The following is an 18,450-nucleotide window of genomic DNA, read 5'->3' as shown; positions in this document are numbered from 1 at the left end:
GGAGCCCTGCCCTACACAGGGCCCTGGTCTCACAACCCTGAGATAGTGACCTGAGCTAAAATCAAGAGTCAGACACTTAACTGACTGAGCCACCCAGATGCCCCCAAGGTTTTTTTTGTTGTTGTTTTTTGTCTTTTTTTTTTTTTTTTTTAAGAATTTATTTATTTGAGAGAGAGCAAGCATGACAGAGGAAGGGGCAGAGGGAGAAGGAGAGGACCAAGCAGATTCCCCACTGAATGGGGACTCCAACATGGGGCTCAATTCCAGGACCCCAAGATCACAACCTGAGCTGAAGTCAGATGCTTAACAGACTGAGGCACCCAGATGCCCCCTGGCCTTTTTAACCAATTTTTAACCATCACAAACAATGTTGTAGTGTGAACCTTCTACATGTTTCATTGTGCTGATGAGTGAGAGTAGAGTTTCTGGGTCTTAAGGTTTATGCATGTTTAACTTTCTAGATATCATCAAAATGTTTTCCAAAGAGGTTGTTTCAATACACTCATCAATAGTGTATAAGAATTCATTTTGCTCTATGACAATCCTGAATTTTATTGGTTCTTTATAACTTTTGCTGATCTTACGAGTATCATAGTTTTCATTTGCGTTTCCTCCATTGTTGGTGAGTTTGAACACATTTCAATTTGTTTATTGTCTTTTAAGTTTCCTCTCTTGTGTATTATTTGTTAATTGCCATGGCTTATTTTTCTTTTGAATTGTTTTTGCTTTAAACAGATACGTATTCTTAATACATTTGGATACTAATCCTTTGTAGTTGTGGCATTGCAAATGTTCTTCTAATCTGTGGCTCTCCCTGTCTTGTTTTTCATAAACCAACTTTATAACAATAGGTGTTATGTTTGAGGTATAATTGAGATAGAATAAACTAATGTATTTAGGGTGGACAAATTTGATATATTCTGGCATATACTGTGAAACTATCGTTGGGGTCAAGATAATGAACATATCTATAACCCCCCAAAACTTCCTCATTTCCTTTGTCATGCCCTCTCCTCTACTTCCCTTGTCCCCTTACAGGCAACCACAGATTTGCTTTCTGTCACTAGTTCAGTTTGTATCTTCTATTTTAAATAAATGGAATCCTACTTGTATATTCAAATGGATATGAAAAATGGATATCCAAATGGAGATGGACATTAGGTAATATGGGAAATACGGAGCTCAGTTGAAAAGATCTATTCCTGTATCATTACCTACAATTTCAACTAAACAACCCATTCTGGCTTTTTTTTTTTTTTTTAATTTTTGTGGTTTCAGCATGCTTTGTGTCCAGTCCTCCTTGCAAAGCTGTTCTTCCCTTTGTTTTTGTCCTTTCTCATTTTTCTGCCCTTGCTAGATAAATAGGCAAGGGCTTCCTACCTTCTGACCCCTGCTTTTTTCCCCCCATGTCCACATACATTTTCCTCTCTCCTCTGTTTTTCACAAAGATTATTTAATTTTTTTCTTTTATTAAGGTTTTTTTTTTTTTTTAAAGATTTTATTTATTTATTTGATAGACAGAGATTACAAGTAGTCAGAGAGGCAGGCAGAGAGAGGAGGAAGCAGGTACCCTGCTGAGCAGAGAGCCCGATGTGGGGCTCCATCCCAGGACCCTGAGACCGTGACCTGAGCCGAAGGTAGAGGCTTTAACCCACTGAGCCACCCAGGCGCCCTTCTTTTGTTAAGTTTTAAGGCTCATTTTTATCAAAGTTACATGTGTATATAGTGTGTAAAATCAAATAGTTCTGTAAAATTTGTTTTTAAAAAAAGCTCCTTTCCTCACTTATTTTGCTTTCCTCAGAGGCACTTTTAACTTTTTTAGTTAACACTTTTTTGTATTTATTTCTATTTCTGTAAATAATATGCTTGTATTGCTACTTTGGTACTATCAGTTGTAAGATACATCACTATTTTATGTACTACTAAAAAAAGAAAATAGGCCCACGATGGGTAGGCTCTACAAAGCCCTACATAAAGCTGGGAAACTACATGAAAATGTAGATGAGAAATAAACCCACCACACAGAAAGTGACAGAAGGCATGTCTCAATCCTGGTGTTGTGTAGGAGGGGAAAAACTTTCTTGGAGATTTGAACTGGTTCTCAGTCAGAATTCACACTAGATACTCACGTGTACAAAACAGTCAAGCAGAAATTTTAATTAAAGGTGGTTTTAGGGGGTGGCTTGGTGGCTCACTTGGTTAAGTGACTGTCTCGGCTCAGGTCATGATCCTGGACTCCCAGGATCGAATTCCACATTGGGCTCTCTGCTTAGCAGGGAGTCTGCTTCTTTCTCCGACCCTCCTTCTTCATGCTCTCTGTCTCTCATTCTTTCTCTCTCTCTCTCAAATAAAATCTTAAAAAATAAAAAAGGTTGTTTTGGGTTGGTAATGTCATAGGTGCTTTGAAGAAATATAACAATTCAAATATATCATCAGTTGTGTCTGGATTTCAGAGATGTTAAAATGTGGGGGGAAAAGTAATTGTGAATGGAAGAAAAGTCCCTGTCCTCATTGAGCTGACGTTCTGGAGAGGGTAACATTTAGACAAAATAAGAATATGGTGTGCCAGATGTTGTGGGTATATAAATAAGATGAAAACTGAACAATGACCATTGGATTTAGCAATTTGGAAGTTGGTGCTGAACTTGATAGGAGAGGGTTTGGTGGAATAATCAGGAAATAAAAGGCCATTGGGGTGATTTTGAAAGAGAAAGGGAGGAGAGGAATTTGGATATAGTGTGCATAGACATCTTCTTCTAAGAGTTCTGCTGTCATAGAGAGCAGAGAAATGGATATAACTGGAGGGGAAATTGGGGTTAAGGAGTTGTCTTTTAAAATGGAAGAAATAATTGTATACCTGAAACAGCTATAATGTTATGTATCAATTATACCTCAGTAAAAAAGAATAAAAATAAAATAGAAATAAGAGTGTGTGTGTTTAAGATTTTATTTATTTATTTATTTATTTATTTGACAGAGATAACAAGTAGGCAGAGAGGTGGGCAGAGAGAGAGAGGGAAGCAGGCTCCCCACTGAGCAGAGAGCCTGATGTGGGGCTCGATCCCAGGACTCTGGGATCATGACCTGAGCTGAAGGCAGAGGCTTAACCCACTGAGCCACCCAGGTGCCCCAGATTTTATTTATTTGAGAGAGAGAGAACAGGCAGGGAGAATGGCAGGCAGAAGGAGAAACAGGCTCCCCACTGAGTGAGAGCCCAATGTGGGACTTAACCCCAGGACCATGGGATCATGACCTGAGCTGAAGGCAAACGCTTAACTGCTTAACTGACTGAGCTCCCCAGGCATCCCAAAGAATGTGTTTGTTTTGTTTTGTTTTTTTAAAGATTTTATTTATTTATTTGACAGACAGAGATCACAAGTAGGCAGAGAGGCAGACAGAGAGAGAGAGAGAGAGGGAAGCAGGCTCCCCGCCGAGCACAGAGCCCGATACGGGACATGACCCCAGGACCCCAAGATCACGACCCGAGCTGAAGGCAGCAGCCTAACCCACTGAGCCACCCAGGCGCTCCCCAAAGAATGTGTTTATATAATGCTGATGAAGAGGGTCCATAGAGAAAGAAACAGTGCTGTTAGAGAGGTGGGAATGGGAAGAGGTTGGGCAATGGGGAATGGGCTTGGAATCTGGTATCCAAGTGGAGGCATTGGCCTTATAGACAGGAGCGGTTGGTTCATCCACAGTAAATAACAGGGAAGACCGGGCAAGCAGGAACCCATGCCTGTAGTGGTAGTGAGTACTTCCTTTTCCACTGAGAAAATGGAAAGAAGGGCAGCAGCCAATGAAGATGGAGAACAGGTACTGATGGCTTGAGGAGGAAGGAGATGACATGAAATGGACCTATGAGGGTGTGGGAGAATGAATGGATAAGGCAGGAGTCGTAGGATTGTTGGGTTGAGCTCAGGCACCATTTGAAGTTAGTGATTGTGAATTTTTTTTTTTTTTAAGATTTTATTTATTTATTTTACAGAGAGAGATCACAAGCAGGCAGAGAGGCAGGCAGAGAGAGGAGGAAGCAGGCTCCCCACTGAGCAGAGAGCCCGATGCGGGGCTCGATCCCAGGACCCTGAGATCATGACCTGAGCCGAAGGCAGAGGCTTTAACCCACTGAGCCACCCAGGCGCCCCTGTGATTGTGAATTTTAAGTGCGATTGTTTAATATGGATGTGTGGGTGCATTTTTTTTTTTTCCATTTCAAAGCCACATTTAACTGCGTGGTGTAGGCACAGAGTAGTGAGACAATTGTATTTTTTTGTTTTTAATATGTTATTAGGGAAAACTTTAAATACAAATACAGGGGCGCCCAGGTGGCTGAGTGGGTTGGGCCTCTGCCTTGGGCTAGGGTCAAGGTCTCAGGGTCCTGGGATCGAGCCCCGCATCAGGCTCCCTGCTTGAGCCTGCTTCCCTTTCTCTCTCTCTGCCTGCCTCTCTGCCTACTTGTGATCTCTCTCTCTTTAATAAATAAATAAATAAAATCTCTAAAAAAATATGCAAATACAAATATAAAAATAGAGCCATCATATACTCTTTCCACAGCTTCAGCAGATACAAACTAGTGGCCAGTCTCGTTCTATCTGTACACTTACCAACTTCCACCCTTCCATATTATTTTGGAGCAACTCCAGACATCATGTTTTATGCACAAATATTTCATATTTCTAAGATCTATGGATGCTTGCAAAAAATATCATTACCATACCAAAAAATTTAAGAGTTCCTTAATATCCAGTTTCCTGGCAGTTTTCAAATTTCCATTTGTCTCTGGAATGTCCTGAAGTGTTTAGTTGTTTGACAGGGAGTTGTATTTAATAAGGGTAGGTGTTCTGCCAGGCGGGTATGATGAAGCGAGGGAGGGGGCAGGACACTTGAAGTGCTTGTGGGAGAGTGAACCTCAGTCAAGCCATAATGGACTTTGAAATCTAAGCTAAGGCAGGAGATGAAGATCAGAATGGCTTGTAATTCCTGGAGGGGTCAAAGTATTGTTGGAGTTGGGGTGCTGGAGGGAGCAACCTGAAAAGACAGGGAGTGGTGATGGATGGGTGGGGTGTAGATGAAGTAGAGATTACGGAGGGACTATCGTGACTGTGTTGGCGAGTTCTAGGACAGGATATTGATTGAGGGAGTGAATGGCTACAGTAGGGTAGAGGGCAGGGTGTTTGCACACGAGGAGGTCAAGAAACTGAGGCCAAGTATCACAGCTGTCACCTCGGTGAGGGAGTGAATCACTTGGAATTATGACAGGCCAGTGAGATAGGAACTGAAGTCTGGGAGGCTTGAGAAAAAGGGATCCAGGCATAGCCCCATGAATTCAACAGAGGGGTGGGATGTGGTGGCATCATCTGACAGGAAGCTTTTTTAGGAAGGAAGAAAGGGGAATAAACTGGAAGCAGAGGACAACATGAATACCCACCTCTTCTGCCCAAGGCCCAGTAGTGTAAGGGGGCGGCAGAGGAGCGACCACAGATAGGACTGTAGAGAGAGCGGTGGCCTCAGAACAACTTGATTTCAACTGGAGCAGAAACTGAGGAGAAGTAGGAGAGGGGAGCAGTTCATTAAAGGGGATATACTTAGCTATATGGGAATGAGAGCTTAGGGATTTGGAATGACTCCAGAGTCCTGGGATTCTTGTGGTAAGTGATAGAAAGAGGGAGAGATCCCAAGGAGATTAGTCTTGATGTCTCAGGCGAATTGTAGTGTAAGCAGATAAGGGATAGAGGTGTGTGCAGATGCTCCACAGAGTAAAGGGGTCCCTTCCCTTCTCGTGCTAGTGCTGGCGTAGAGCCTGAGGGAGGGGCAGAGGGGCTGCGGCTCCATTACTTGCTCTCTGCTCCTGGGGCTAAGGTGGTCCAGTGAGAAGCTGTTAATGCAGCTAGTCAAAAACCAGAATTTCTTGTTCTTTTCCCTGTTGTTTACCTGCGCTGCCTCTATTTTTTCACCCTTTTTTATTGATCACTTAGAGTACAACATCTAGATGTTTTCAGTACCCTGTTCTTAAATAGCCTAGATATTCTGGAAACTCATAAATGATGCTGTTACTAGCTTGCTGGGGAAATGACAGCAGAATTACAATAAGGAATTAGGGAGTCTTACCATCAGGGTTGGAAAGGGAGAGGAGGGAAGAAGTTTCAGAGAGACTTCGCTTTAGATTCCTGAAATGGGGCCTAGGAAACGGAGTTAGATGAGGGAAAGAGTTTGACCCATGTCCTGGGAGAGAAGAGTAAAAGTTCTGTCTGAAAGGAGGGAATCTCCCCAAGCTCTGTGTTTTTTGTTTTTTTTGTTTTATTGGTTTATTTGAGAGAGTACAAGGAGGGCTGGCTGGGAGGGGCAGAGAGAGAGAGGGAGAGAAAGAATCTTAAGCAGGCTCTATGCTCAGCAGAGAGCCTGTCATGGGACTTGATCTCACGAATCTGAGATCGTGACCTGAGGTGAAATCAAGAGTTGAACACTTAACCAACTAAACCACCCAAGTGCCTGCAAGGATTTGTGTTTTGACAGGTTCCTGAAAGAGCTGTTGCTGGATGGGAGACTCAGCTGTTGTTCGATTCATTCATTTCAGTGGATATTTATCAGCACTTACTATGCGCCAAGCACTGGGCCAGATGTTCAGGATATCGTGTTGAGCATGTAGAAAGGTTCCCATTTACATGGTCTTGCAATCTAGCAGGAAAGACAGTTAAACCAGAAATTATAATTTAATGTGAAGGCTTTATAGTGAGGGCTCTTTGGAAGCCTGTAGTAAAAGTATCAGGTTAGTCTCAGGCCGGGGCGCCTGGGTGGCTCAGTGGGTTAAGCCACTCCTTTGGCTCAGGTCATGATCTCAGGGTCCTGGGATCGAGTCCTGCATCGGGCTCTCTGCTCAGCAGGGAGCCTGCTTCCTCCTCTCTCTCTGCCTGCCTCTCTGCCTGCTTGTGATCTCTCTCTCTGTCAAATAAATAAATAAAATCTTTAAAAAAAAAAAAAAAAAAGGTTAGTCTCAGGTAGGGTAGGGAGGGGAAGAGTACAGGTTAGTGACCTGGGAGCAGAGACCTGAAAGACGAGCCGCAGTTAGCTAGGCGAAGAGAATGGGGAGGAGAGTTACATGTCCAACAGCCACAGCTCGACTCTCTGTGTCTCTTCAACTTCCAAACCTTTCTTACCCAAGAAATAGGGAACAGAATCATCTGTTCTGATCACCATATACACCCCCAATATTCCTGTACACCGGGGGTGGCAGACGCTGCTCATAGGTCAGCTGTGGCCTGCTACCTCTTCTGAATGGCTGGCAAGTTAATGGTTAGCAACTTAAACCATAAGCCAAGACTAGTGGCAAAATTCAAACCCAGATATCTGAATTCAAATTCCGTTTTCAGTCTGCCGATCACATTGTACTGCAATTAGTTGTTTATATTCCCATCCCTCAAGAAGAGGCTTAAACTTGAATGCTAGGTTGCTTTTTCTTATATCCATCATTTCCAGCACAGGGTGAGTCCAAAATAAATGTTTATTCAGTGATGTTCATGTAAGTAATTTCATTTGCTCCCTTGGAACAAATACTATGAGAATAACACATACATCAAATTTTCAGATAATTGATATTAACTCTTACATACTATTTCTCCCCTCCCCCAGCTTTTTTTTTTTTTTTTAAGTTTGTTTATTTATTTGAGTAATCTCTACACCCAGCATAGGGCTCCAACTCCTGACCCCAAGATCAGGAGTCGTATGCTTCTCTGACTGAACCAGCCAGGTATTCCCCTTCCCTTTCCCCTTAATTTTATTTTTTAAATTTAATTAATTTTTTAAAAATTTAACAGAGGGAGACAGTGAGAGAGGGAACACAAGCAGGGGGAGTGGGAGAGGAAGAAGGGAACCCAATGCGGCACTCCATCCCAGCCCTGGGACCATGGCCTGGGCCGAAGGCAGACGCTTGACCAACTGAGCCACCGAGGTGCCCCTAAGATTTTATTTTATTTTCTTAAGTAATCTCTACAGTCAATGTGGTGCTCAGACCCACAATCCCATGATCAAGAGTCACATGCTCTACTGACTAAGCCAGCCATTTCTTTCATTTATTTTTTTTATAAAGATTTTATTTAAGAGAGAGTGAAAGTGATCACAGAGGGAGAAGCAGATTTGTCACTGAGCAGAGAACCCAAGGTGGAGTTTGAGGACCACCTTGGATCCTGAGACCCAGGGACCTGGGACACTGAGACCACGACCTGAGCCAAAGGTGGACGCTTAACCACCTGAGCCACTGAGGTGCCCTTCCCTGCTTTTAAAAGGTTTTTATTTATTTATTTGACAGAGAGAAAGAGAGCCTGAGAGCACAAGCAGGGGGAATAGCAGGCAGAGGGAGAACCAGGCTCCCAGCTGAGCTAGGAGTCCAATGCGGGACTCATTCTGAGGACCCTGGACCAAAGGCTGGCGCTTAACCAACTAAGCCACTTAGGCATCCCCATTTCTTCCACTTATAATAGCAATATTTTTAAGAAGTATGATGTCATTGAAAAGTTGATTTTTCAACTGAATTTAAGATAATTAGGGGGGCGGCTGTGTGGCTCAGTGGGCTAAGGCCTCTGCCTTCGGCTCAGGTTGTGATCCCAGGGTCCTGGGATTGAGTCCCACGTCAGACTCTCTGCTCAGTGGGGAGCCTCCTTCCCTTCTTCTCTGCCTGCCTCTCTGCCTACTTGTGATCTCTGTCAAATAAATAAATAAAATCTTTAAAAAAAAAAGATAATTAGGAATATTTTGTGCTATAGCAAAAGACCTTCAGGGACTACTAACTTACTGACATTTATATACAGCTGCTTGATTGTATAGTAAATAATCTCAGAATGCTGGACATTTCTAGTTTCTGTCAGCTTTTTGTAATATCTTTTCCTTGTCAGCTGTCAGTTATAGCTCCTTCTCCCTTCTTTAAATTTGCTGTTGCTGTCTTTTATAGATTCAGAACCTAGAAATCTAATCTTATTAGAACTGTATATAAAGTAGGAGCAGATAGTCTTGAGGATAATACTTGTGAGTAAAGTGAAAAGTGAGGTGTTTTTGTTCTTAAGGATTTTGTACCTGTTGGAGAGATTGAACATACTGGGAATAGGCATAATGTAAAAGTATATTAACTTCAAACTTGTATACTCCATTGCCTACTTAATGTCTCTACGTGGATGTCTAATATGCATCTGAAACTTAATGTTTCTGCCTGGCTTTTTCCCACAGCCATCCCCATTATTAGGACATAAAGACTATCCTTCCAGTTACTTGAGCCTAAAACCTGAGAATCATCCTTGATGCCTCTGTCTCTGCAGCATTTCCCATCTGATCATGTTTTTATCTTCAGGATTCATACTGAATCTGATCACCATTTCAGCTGCTACCACCAAGATTCAAACTGCCATTCTCTCTTTCTTGGATTATTACTACATTTAGCCTTCTGGCTTATTCCCTGCTTCTGCTCTTGTCTCTATACACATCCAGAATGATCCTCTAATAAGTCAAATTAGATTGTCAGTCCTTTGCTCAAAACCTTCCAGTGGTTTTCCATCTCAGAGTAAAAGACCAAGTTCTGACAGTGGCCTAAAAGACTGTAGAGTCTGTTCTTAGTTTACCTCTCTGGCCTAATTACCTATGACTCTTTACTCTCCATGTCCCTTCAGCCACAGTGACATTGTTGCTTTTTTTCTAAGATCCAGGTTGTTCCTTCTTTAAAGCCTTTATGCTTCCTATTACCTCTCCCTGAAATGCTTCTCCTGTATTGGTAGCATGGCCTTTCCTCTTTCTTTCTTTAGGTGTAAGGCTCAAATGTCACCGTATCAGTGAGGCCCTGGCTCTATTTCCCTTACCCTGCTTTCTTTTTCTCCATAGCATTTACCAACATGCGATAGGCCGTGTGCTTGTGCATGTGTAATTAATTAATTAATTTTAACTTTGAAATTATTTTATTTTATTTATTTGAGAGAGAGCAATAGAGAGTGAGAGAGACCATGAGCAAGGGGAGGGGCAGTGGAGAGGGAGAAGCAGACTCCCCACTGAGCAGGGAGCCCAAAGTGGGGCTCTGTCCCTTGACCCCGAGATCATAACCTGAGCTGAAGGCAGATGCTTAAATGATTGAGCCACCCAGGCACCCTTAATTTTAATTTTAAAAATTTATTTCACTGTTGTCTCCCCATAGGTGTAGAATAGGGACTGGTAAGCTAAAGAAATGGCCAGCTGCCTGTTTTTGTAAATAAACTTGAATTAGAACACAGCCACGCTCATACATCGGTGCATTGTCTGTGGCTGCTCTGACACACCAACAGCAGAGCTGAGTACTGTTGACAGAGACCGTATGACCTGTAAAGCCTACAGTGTTTGCTCTCTGGCCTTTTATTGAGAAATTTTGTTTGCTGACCCTTGGACTAGAACGGTATCTGGCACACAGTAGGTGACTGAGTGAACATAAAGTAAATGCTAAGTGGCAGGGTACAAACTGTAAATTACGAGTGAAGATATGGGTTAATATTTCAAAAGTTGTTACTAGATTTTAATAATTAGGATGATTTGGGAATATGTCAACTGTGATAACTTATTTGAGCTGAAGTTCTTGAATTTATTGCAGGCATTACTACCCGATAGCAGAGATGGGCCAACTTTTTGAACGCTACACCTAAATTGGAGATGATAGTGTTCCAGAGGTGTAAGATCCTTTTAAATACCAGCTTTTATATGGTGTACAGAAAGAACTCTAGATAATGAATTGGTGGGAGTTGTTGGTTGTATACTGTGAAAAGCATGAGCCGAAATAAATGTGTACAGTTCTCAATCACTTATGCTAAAGGATGGACATACAGAATAGATAATACATTGTGTTTGACTTTGGAATACATTTTGGATTGCAATGGATTAGCCTCACTATTCCAGGTACTTCTAATAGTGTATTTAAGTAGCACAGTGAAATTAAACTGTAAAACCCAGCTCAGAAGAATCTGGAAAATTGTATTGCTTCTGGCATCCCGTCTTTGTCCACATCTTACCTTTTTATTTATTTTTATTATTTTAATTTTTTTGAGAGAGAGCATGATAGGGGTGGCAGAGGGAGAGCCAGGGTAGAGTCAGACATGGGGATCAACTTCACATCCTGAGATCATGACCTGAGGTGAAATCAAGACTTGGGTGCTTAACTGACTGAGCCACCAGGAGCACACCCCCCACCCCCTGCCCCGCAGTCTTACCTTTTTAAAAACCACATCTGTAGGGGATAAATAATATCCGTCATGCAAAGCACCTGTGTGAACAGGTGGAGAAGATTTTGGAAGTATTCTAGTTTTATTTATTTATTTATTTATTATTTTAAAATTTTTATTTATTTTTTTAAAGATTTTATTTATTTGACAGAGAAATACCCAGCGACAGTGAGAGAGAGAACATAAGGAGGGGGAGTGAGGGAATGGGCAACGCAGGCTTCCTGCAGAGCAGGGAGCCTGATGTGGGGCTCGATCCCAGGACCCTGGGATCATGACCTGAACCAAAGGCAGATGCTTAATGACTGAGCCACCCAGGTGCCCCTGGTTTTTAAAGATTTATTTATTCATTTGTCAGAGAGAGCGAGCGAGCGAGTGGGAGAGTGCATAAGCCGGGAGAGAAGCAGATGGGTGGAGAAGCAAGCTTCCTGCTGAGCAGGGAGTCTGATGTTCCACTCGATCCCTGGACCCTGGGATCATGACCTGAGCTGGAGGCAGACACTTAACTGATTGAGCCACCCATGTGTCCCAGTATTCTAGTTTTAAAAGTCCTTTACTATTAATTGAGCTGAGTATAGAGAAGGAATGTTGGACTGTATACTGCATGCTTAGAAAATAAATGTAATTTAAGCAAATGATTAAGAATTACGGAGTCAGGGCTGGAAGAAACTTCATTCAGTACATATTTGAATGTACAATAGCCATTTTATTAGATTGGGTTACAGAGGTATTGAATAAGACAGTTGTTGCCCTCATGAAACTTAATGTCTAATCCTCCTCCCCAGTCTCCACCTCACCTCATTTTATGTTGTATATTGGAATCTAAAGCTTGAGAGAGCAAGTAGTTTCCCCAGGATTCTGGAGATTGTTAGTGGTAGAATGGAACTAGAAGCAAGTTTCTTACATGGGAGATAAAGGCAAAATATCGATTCATTTATGCACAGTTTTGAGTGCTCACTAACATGTTTATCCCTGTCTTCAGTACGGGAAGATAGGGTGGTAAGTAGAAGGGCACATTTTTTTTCTTTTCTTTTCTTTCTTTCCTTTTTTTTTTTTTTTTTTTTAAGATTTTTATTTATTTATTTGACAGAGATCACAAGTAGGCAAGAGAGGCAGGCAGAGAGAGAGATGGGGAAGCAGGCGCCCTGGTAAGCAGAGTGCCCAATGTGGAGCTCGATCCCAGAACCCTGGGATTATGACTTGAGCTGAAGACAGAGGCTTTAACCCACTGAACCACCCAGGCACCCTGAAGGGCACATTTTCTTGATGTAGAGCTTAAAAGGAATTTTTTGAGGGGGAATCCAGAATGTTTTCCACTATGTTGCATTATATTTACAGTCTTTAATCTCATAGGAAGATTAGGGGCTTTCAAATATTGATTCTTCAGGGTGACTAAGTTCAGTAAGTTTAGTGTTTTTCTGACACCCAAAGTCAGTTTTATTGAAGGATTGGGACTTTTGCATGAGGAAGGAAGAACGAAGTGGTTATGGATTCTCTGTGGGAAGTGACCTTTATTTATTTCAGAATTTATGGGGCACCTGTGTGGATCAGGTGTTAAGCATCTGCCTTCGGCTCAGGTCATGATCCCAGGGTCCTGGGATCGAGCCCTACATCGGGCTCCCTGCTCAGCAGAAAGTCTGCTTCTCCCTCTTCCACTCCCCCTGCTTGTGTTCCTTCTCTCCCTGTGTCACTCTCTGCCAAATAAATAAATAAAAATCTTTTAAAAAAAAATCTTAAAAAAAATTTGTATAGAGCCTAAACCTTTGCCCTGTAAGTAAGAAAGAACCTTTTTTCTTTGCAGTAGCTATGCTATCAGGACCTAGAACCCAGGCTGATTTTTAAAATCAGCCATATTGTGGGTTAAATAGACTTTTCACACTAACCTCTTTCCTTTTAGTTACCCAATCTTTGGGTATATATAATATTCAGTGGTCAAAGAATCACATCTAGGGGCGCCTGGGTGGCTCAGTGGGTTAAAGCCTCTGCCTTTGGCTCAGGTCATGATCCTGGGGTCCTGGGATCGAGCCCCACATCAGGCTCTCTGCTCAAGCAGGGAGCCTGCTTCCCTTCCTCTCTCTCTGCCTGCCTCTCTGCCTACTTGTGATCTCTGTCTGTTAAATAAATAAAATCTTAAAAAAAGACCCACACATCTAAAGCAGAACACATATTTTATTTTTTAAAATTTCTTCTCAAACTGATTGTGATTATATTTGACTTTTTCTTCTCAGTGCTTGCTTGCTAAAAAAAAAAAAAGTCAAACATTTGACAGTCTAGGGAAGAGTGAAAAATGTTAATTAAACTGCTGCTAAATAATTTAGGATGTTTTAGTTATTTGGTGGCATGGACGATTAAGGCTTTTTTCCTTAAAATGTCTAATTGGGAATGCTTTCACAATGGAGAATTTTCAGAGTACGTTGTCTTCACCTCAGGCTTCCTTGTTCTTCCTGTTCCAGAGTATCTTCTTCCATTCTACTGGGACCAATTAGTTTTGGCTCAGTGGTTTTAGTTTCTCTGTGGAAGGGGAGCTTAACCATGTTTATAATCTGTGAACATTAATTCTATGTCAGTGATCTAAAACACATTGAATTGGGTATCTTCAAATGCAGATGATTTATTTTCCCGGGATTTAGATCATAGCATTTAAAAATGGAATGACCGGGGTGCCTGGGTGGCTCAGTGGGTTGAAGCCTCTGCCTTCGGCTCAGATCATGATCCCAGAGTCCTGGATCGAGCCCTTGTCAGGCTCTCTGCTCCTCTGAGAGCCTGCTTCCCCCTCTCTCTCTGTCTGCCTCTCTGCCTACTTGTGATCTCTGTCTGTCAAATGGATAAATAAAATCTAAAAAAAAAAAAAAAAAAAAAAAAAAAAAAGGAAAGACCTGGGGAGCCTGGGGGGCTCAGTTAGTTGAGTGTCTGACTCGTGATTTGGTTCAGGTCATGAGATTGGGCTTCACCCTCAGCACAGAGTCTGCTGGAGATTCCCTCTCCTCCTTCCTCTGCCCCTCCCTGTGCTTGTGCTCAATAAAGAAATAAATTAATTGGGGCGCCTGGGTGGCTCAGTGGGTTAAAGCCTCTGCCTTCGGCTCAGGTCATGATCTCAGGGTCCTGGGATCCAGCCCAGCATCGGGCTCTCTACTCAGCAGGGAGCCTGCTTCCTCCTCTCTCTCTGCCTGCTTCTCTGCCTACTTGTGATCTCTGTCAAATAAATAAATAAAATATTAAAAAAAAGAAATAAATAAATTCTTTAAAAAAATGTCTCTTAAAAATTTTTTTTTTTAATTTATTTATTTGAGAGAGAGTGAGAGAGACAGCATGAAGAGGGCAGAGGGAGAGGGAGAAGCAGACTCTCCACTGAGCAGGGAGCCCAACAAGGGATTTGATCCTGGGATGTTGGAGTCATGATCTGAGCCAAAGGCAGATGCTCAACGGACTGAGCCACTCAGGTGCCCGCAAAAATGCCTCTTTAAAAAAAAAAAATGAGACCATAGAAACAGTGGTTATTATATATTAGTGATGATTATTCTAGTTCTGTTGCTGGTATAACCACATTTTTTTTTTTAAAGATTTCATTTATGACCGTTACAGCGAGAGAGGGAACACAAGCATGGGGAAACTGTAGAGGGAGAAGCAGGCTCCCTGCTGACCCAGGAGCTCGATAAGGGGCTTGATCCCAGAACTCTGGGATCAAGACCCAAGCTGAAGGCAGATACCTAATACTGTGCCACCTAGGCGCCCCTATAACCACATTTGACGACACTACAAATTAGTGTTATGTTGTAGAGGAGGTGGTATGACTAGCAGTCTCAAATTACTTAATCATTTCAAAAATAATTATAAAATAACTAAAATAATATGAAACTGAAATAGGAAGAAACCTGGACTATGTGTATAAATGTTGGTGATTTTAAATAATATTGGCATACAATTTGAAACAATTGTCACATTGTAATTGTGTATATGTTAGATCAGTCATAAAATATCTTTTAGCGTGATCAAATGAAGATCAAATCAAATATTTTGGTAGGAGCTGGATGAGCTGAAATGTTGTTTGGTGTCATTTGGTTGGTATATACAGCAAGGCAGTCTAAGTAAGTGTGACCTTCCAGCATTTCAGGCTGTGTCCCCAGGCACGCTGTTGCAGTTATCTATTGTCAAGGGATAAAACCACTTCTAACTTGGTGCAGAACTCCTAAGGTTCTGCGTGTTGAGTAGGCTTATCTAAGTGATTCTTGTACAAGTTCTTTCATGCACTTGTGTCTGATGGGCCTTGCGTTCTTTCTTTCTAGACTCACAGCTCTGGCCCTTGAGCAGGAAAGTGCAAATAACTAGGATCTGAAATAACTCCTTGAACATCACTGTCTCTGTTTCTGTGTAGTCCCAGCATAGGGGCTTCATAGCACCCAGAATTCTTACATGGAGGCTTAGGGCTCCAAAAGCACTTGTTCTGAATAAGAGAATAAGAATAAGGGTGGTGTATTGTCTTTTATGACCTAAATTCAGAATCAGTGTCATTTCTGCTGCATTTTATTCATTAGAAATGAGTCATTAAGGCCAACCCATGTTCAAAGGGAAGGGAATTAGACTCCACCTCTTTCTGGGAAGATTGTCAAGAATATGCAGACATATTTCAAAGCCACTTTGGTTGTTCTTCTGGCCACAGATTTACATTCCTCCCAAGTGCAAAACACACTTACCCCTTCTCAGATGGGTCTTTGTTTTTGTTTTTAATATGGAACACTTCACAAATTTGAGAATTTGCATGTCATCTTTGGGCAGGGGCCATGCTAGTCTTTTCTGTATTGTTCCAATTTTAGTGTCTGTGCTGCCAAACAGAGGGGTCTTACCTCATGTGTCTTCATGCTCAGGCTTGAGGTCTAGGATCTTGTCTCTAAAGCAGATCCCGGTGCAGGTTAGGCTATTTGGATAGTATTCCTCATATGTAGCTCCCTGGGTACCATTACTTTCACTTTGAGGACCTGTAAGCTAAAGAGAAATGTTACCTCTCCCTAGCCACCCAATATGCAACAGTGGACAGGCACAAGATAACCACTATGGACACTTCTGTTAAAAAATAAAAGAAAAATGTAAGGAACACAATAGTTGCTGGTCCACAGCAAATCTGAAATCCACCCAGGCCCATATCATCACTTCTGTGATTAGGGCTCTGCTGTATTGCCGGGGAACCATCCTTCATAGCTCTTGGTTTTGCCCTTTGAATTCGCCTTCCTTTTCCATAAAACGTATTCTTTGTTTGCAGCTGAGTAATTTCCTAAACCATAGGGTTTGAACATGAAGGGGGTGTTTGTCCCAAAAACCTCTTTTCATTTTGTACCGTCTTTTTTTAGTCCAAGATGACAGTGTTTCTCTACATAGAATTCTCTGTGAATCCTTTTGAGGGGTTCACTCTGTTAGACAAAAGCCACACTCAGACAATCATATGTCTTTCTCTACCTTAGGCTCTGTAGAAGAGGAAAAAGTTTTCCTTGACCTCTTAAGATCCTGGCTGGGTCTGAAAATTAAATTGACAAAGACCGATTAAAAGGATACACATGTATTTAATATAAGTTTTATGTGGCAGGGGTACTTTTATTAGTAAATGAAGACCTGAAGAAATGTTTATTTTTTAAGTTCTTATTTAAATTCCAATTAAAAAAATTCCAGTTAACATACAGTATAATACTAGTTTCAGGTTACAATATAGTGATTCAACATTTATGCACACCCTCTGGTGCTCATCACAAATGCTTTCCTTCATCCCCATCACCTATTTCCCTGTTTCCACATTGCCCCTGCCCATCTTCCCTCTGGTAACCATCAGTTTGTTTTCTGTAGTTAAGAGTCTGTTTCCTGGTTTGCCTCTCTCTGTTTTTTTCCCCCATGCTCATTTGTTTTGTTTCTTAAATTCCACATATGAGTGAAGTCATATGGTATTTGTCTTTCTCCCAGTGACTTATTTCACTTAGCTTATTGCTGTCTAGTTCCATCCACATCGTTGCAAATGGCAAGATTTCATTCTTTTTTATGGCTGAGAAATACTCCATTGTGTGTGTGTATGTGTGTACTACAACTTCTTTATCTATTCATCTATCGATAGACACTTGGGCTGTTTCCATAGTTTGGCTATTGGAGATAATGCTGCTTTAAACATTGGGGTGAATGTATCCCTTTGAATTAGTATTTTCGTATTCTATTTTTTTCTCTGAAATTTTATTTATGTTTTTATTTTTTTGCTTGCTTCCTAGGACTTTATCTTTTAATTTAAATTCAGTTAACTATCACATAATGTATTATTAGTTTCAGAGGTAGAGGTCACTGGTTCATCATTTGTATATAACACCCAGTGCTCATTGCATTACGTGCCCTCCTTAAAGCTCATCACCCAGTTCCCCCATCCCCTCACCCCACTCCCCTCTAGCAACCCTCTGTTGTTTCCTTTGATTAAGAGTCTCTTATGGTTTGTCTCCCTCTCTGATTTCCTCCTGTTTTATTTTTTCCTCTCTTCCCAGGTGATCCTCTGTTTTATTTCTTAAATTCCGTGTATGAGTGAGAGCATATGGTAATTGTCTTTCTCTGATTAACGTATTTCAATTAGCATAGTACCCTCTAGTTCCATCCACGGTATTTTTGTATTCTTTGGGTAAACACCTAGTGGGGCAATTGCTGGGTTGTAGGGTAGTTATATTTTTAAACTGAAGAAATGTTTAAGCCTTAGTATTTTTATGCTGTGTTTGATTAAGCGTGGGCAGTTGTGGAGAAATGTAAGACAAAGAGTATGAAGAAAGTATAGTGAACTGGGGGAAATTTAGCAAGGCCTGTTAGGATTCTTCTCTGTGTCCCTGTGCCTTTGGAGGTAAGAATGCTCCCTTATTCCACGTGCAGGGAGGGCACCTCTCATATGAGAGTTTTATGACCTGCTTCAGGGCAGAAGAGCAGGGGAAAGGTCAGAATGACCTTCCTGCTTCTGCCATTTTCTCAAGCACCTTCAGCTTAAAATATTTAGTATGTCAATATACCTTATTTTAGGGCAGCATGTCCTGAACCGTCTCAGCTCCATTTAAACTTTTTGTGGGACAACACCTTTAAGATTCTTAGAAGTCTTTTTGTTTGAAAGGAATTGTGAGGTACCACCTTAAATTAAATCTCTTTTGAAGTCTACACTAGGGTTGCTCAGCTATTGCCAGTGAGCTAAGATTTGCTTTTACATTTTTAAAGAGTTGTAAAAAAAAAAAAGAAGAAGAAGAAG

The 18,450-nt window shown here is 41.5% G+C and overlaps 1 protein-coding gene and 1 non-coding gene across 2 annotated transcripts in view; one reads left to right on the top strand and one right to left on the bottom strand.

Annotated features, from left to right (window-relative positions):
- SPATS2 (spermatogenesis associated serine rich 2) overlaps positions 1-18,450 on the top strand; it is a 145,191-nt gene that overhangs the window by 22,607 nt on the left and 104,134 nt on the right. The gene's annotated exons all lie outside the window — the stretch shown is intronic.
- Positions 15,940-16,042, bottom strand: LOC116879080. Its single transcript, XR_004384955.1, has one exon. It is a non-coding gene; the product is annotated as a U6 spliceosomal RNA (small nuclear RNA).

The sequence above is a fragment of the Lontra canadensis genome, unplaced genomic scaffold (assembly GCF_010015895.1).
Source record: "Lontra canadensis isolate GAN:19392208 unplaced genomic scaffold, GSC_riverotter_1.0 scaffold59, whole genome shotgun sequence".
NCBI lineage: Eukaryota > Metazoa > Chordata > Mammalia > Carnivora > Mustelidae > Lontra > Lontra canadensis.
This window is presented reverse-complemented; position numbering and strand designations above follow the sequence as displayed.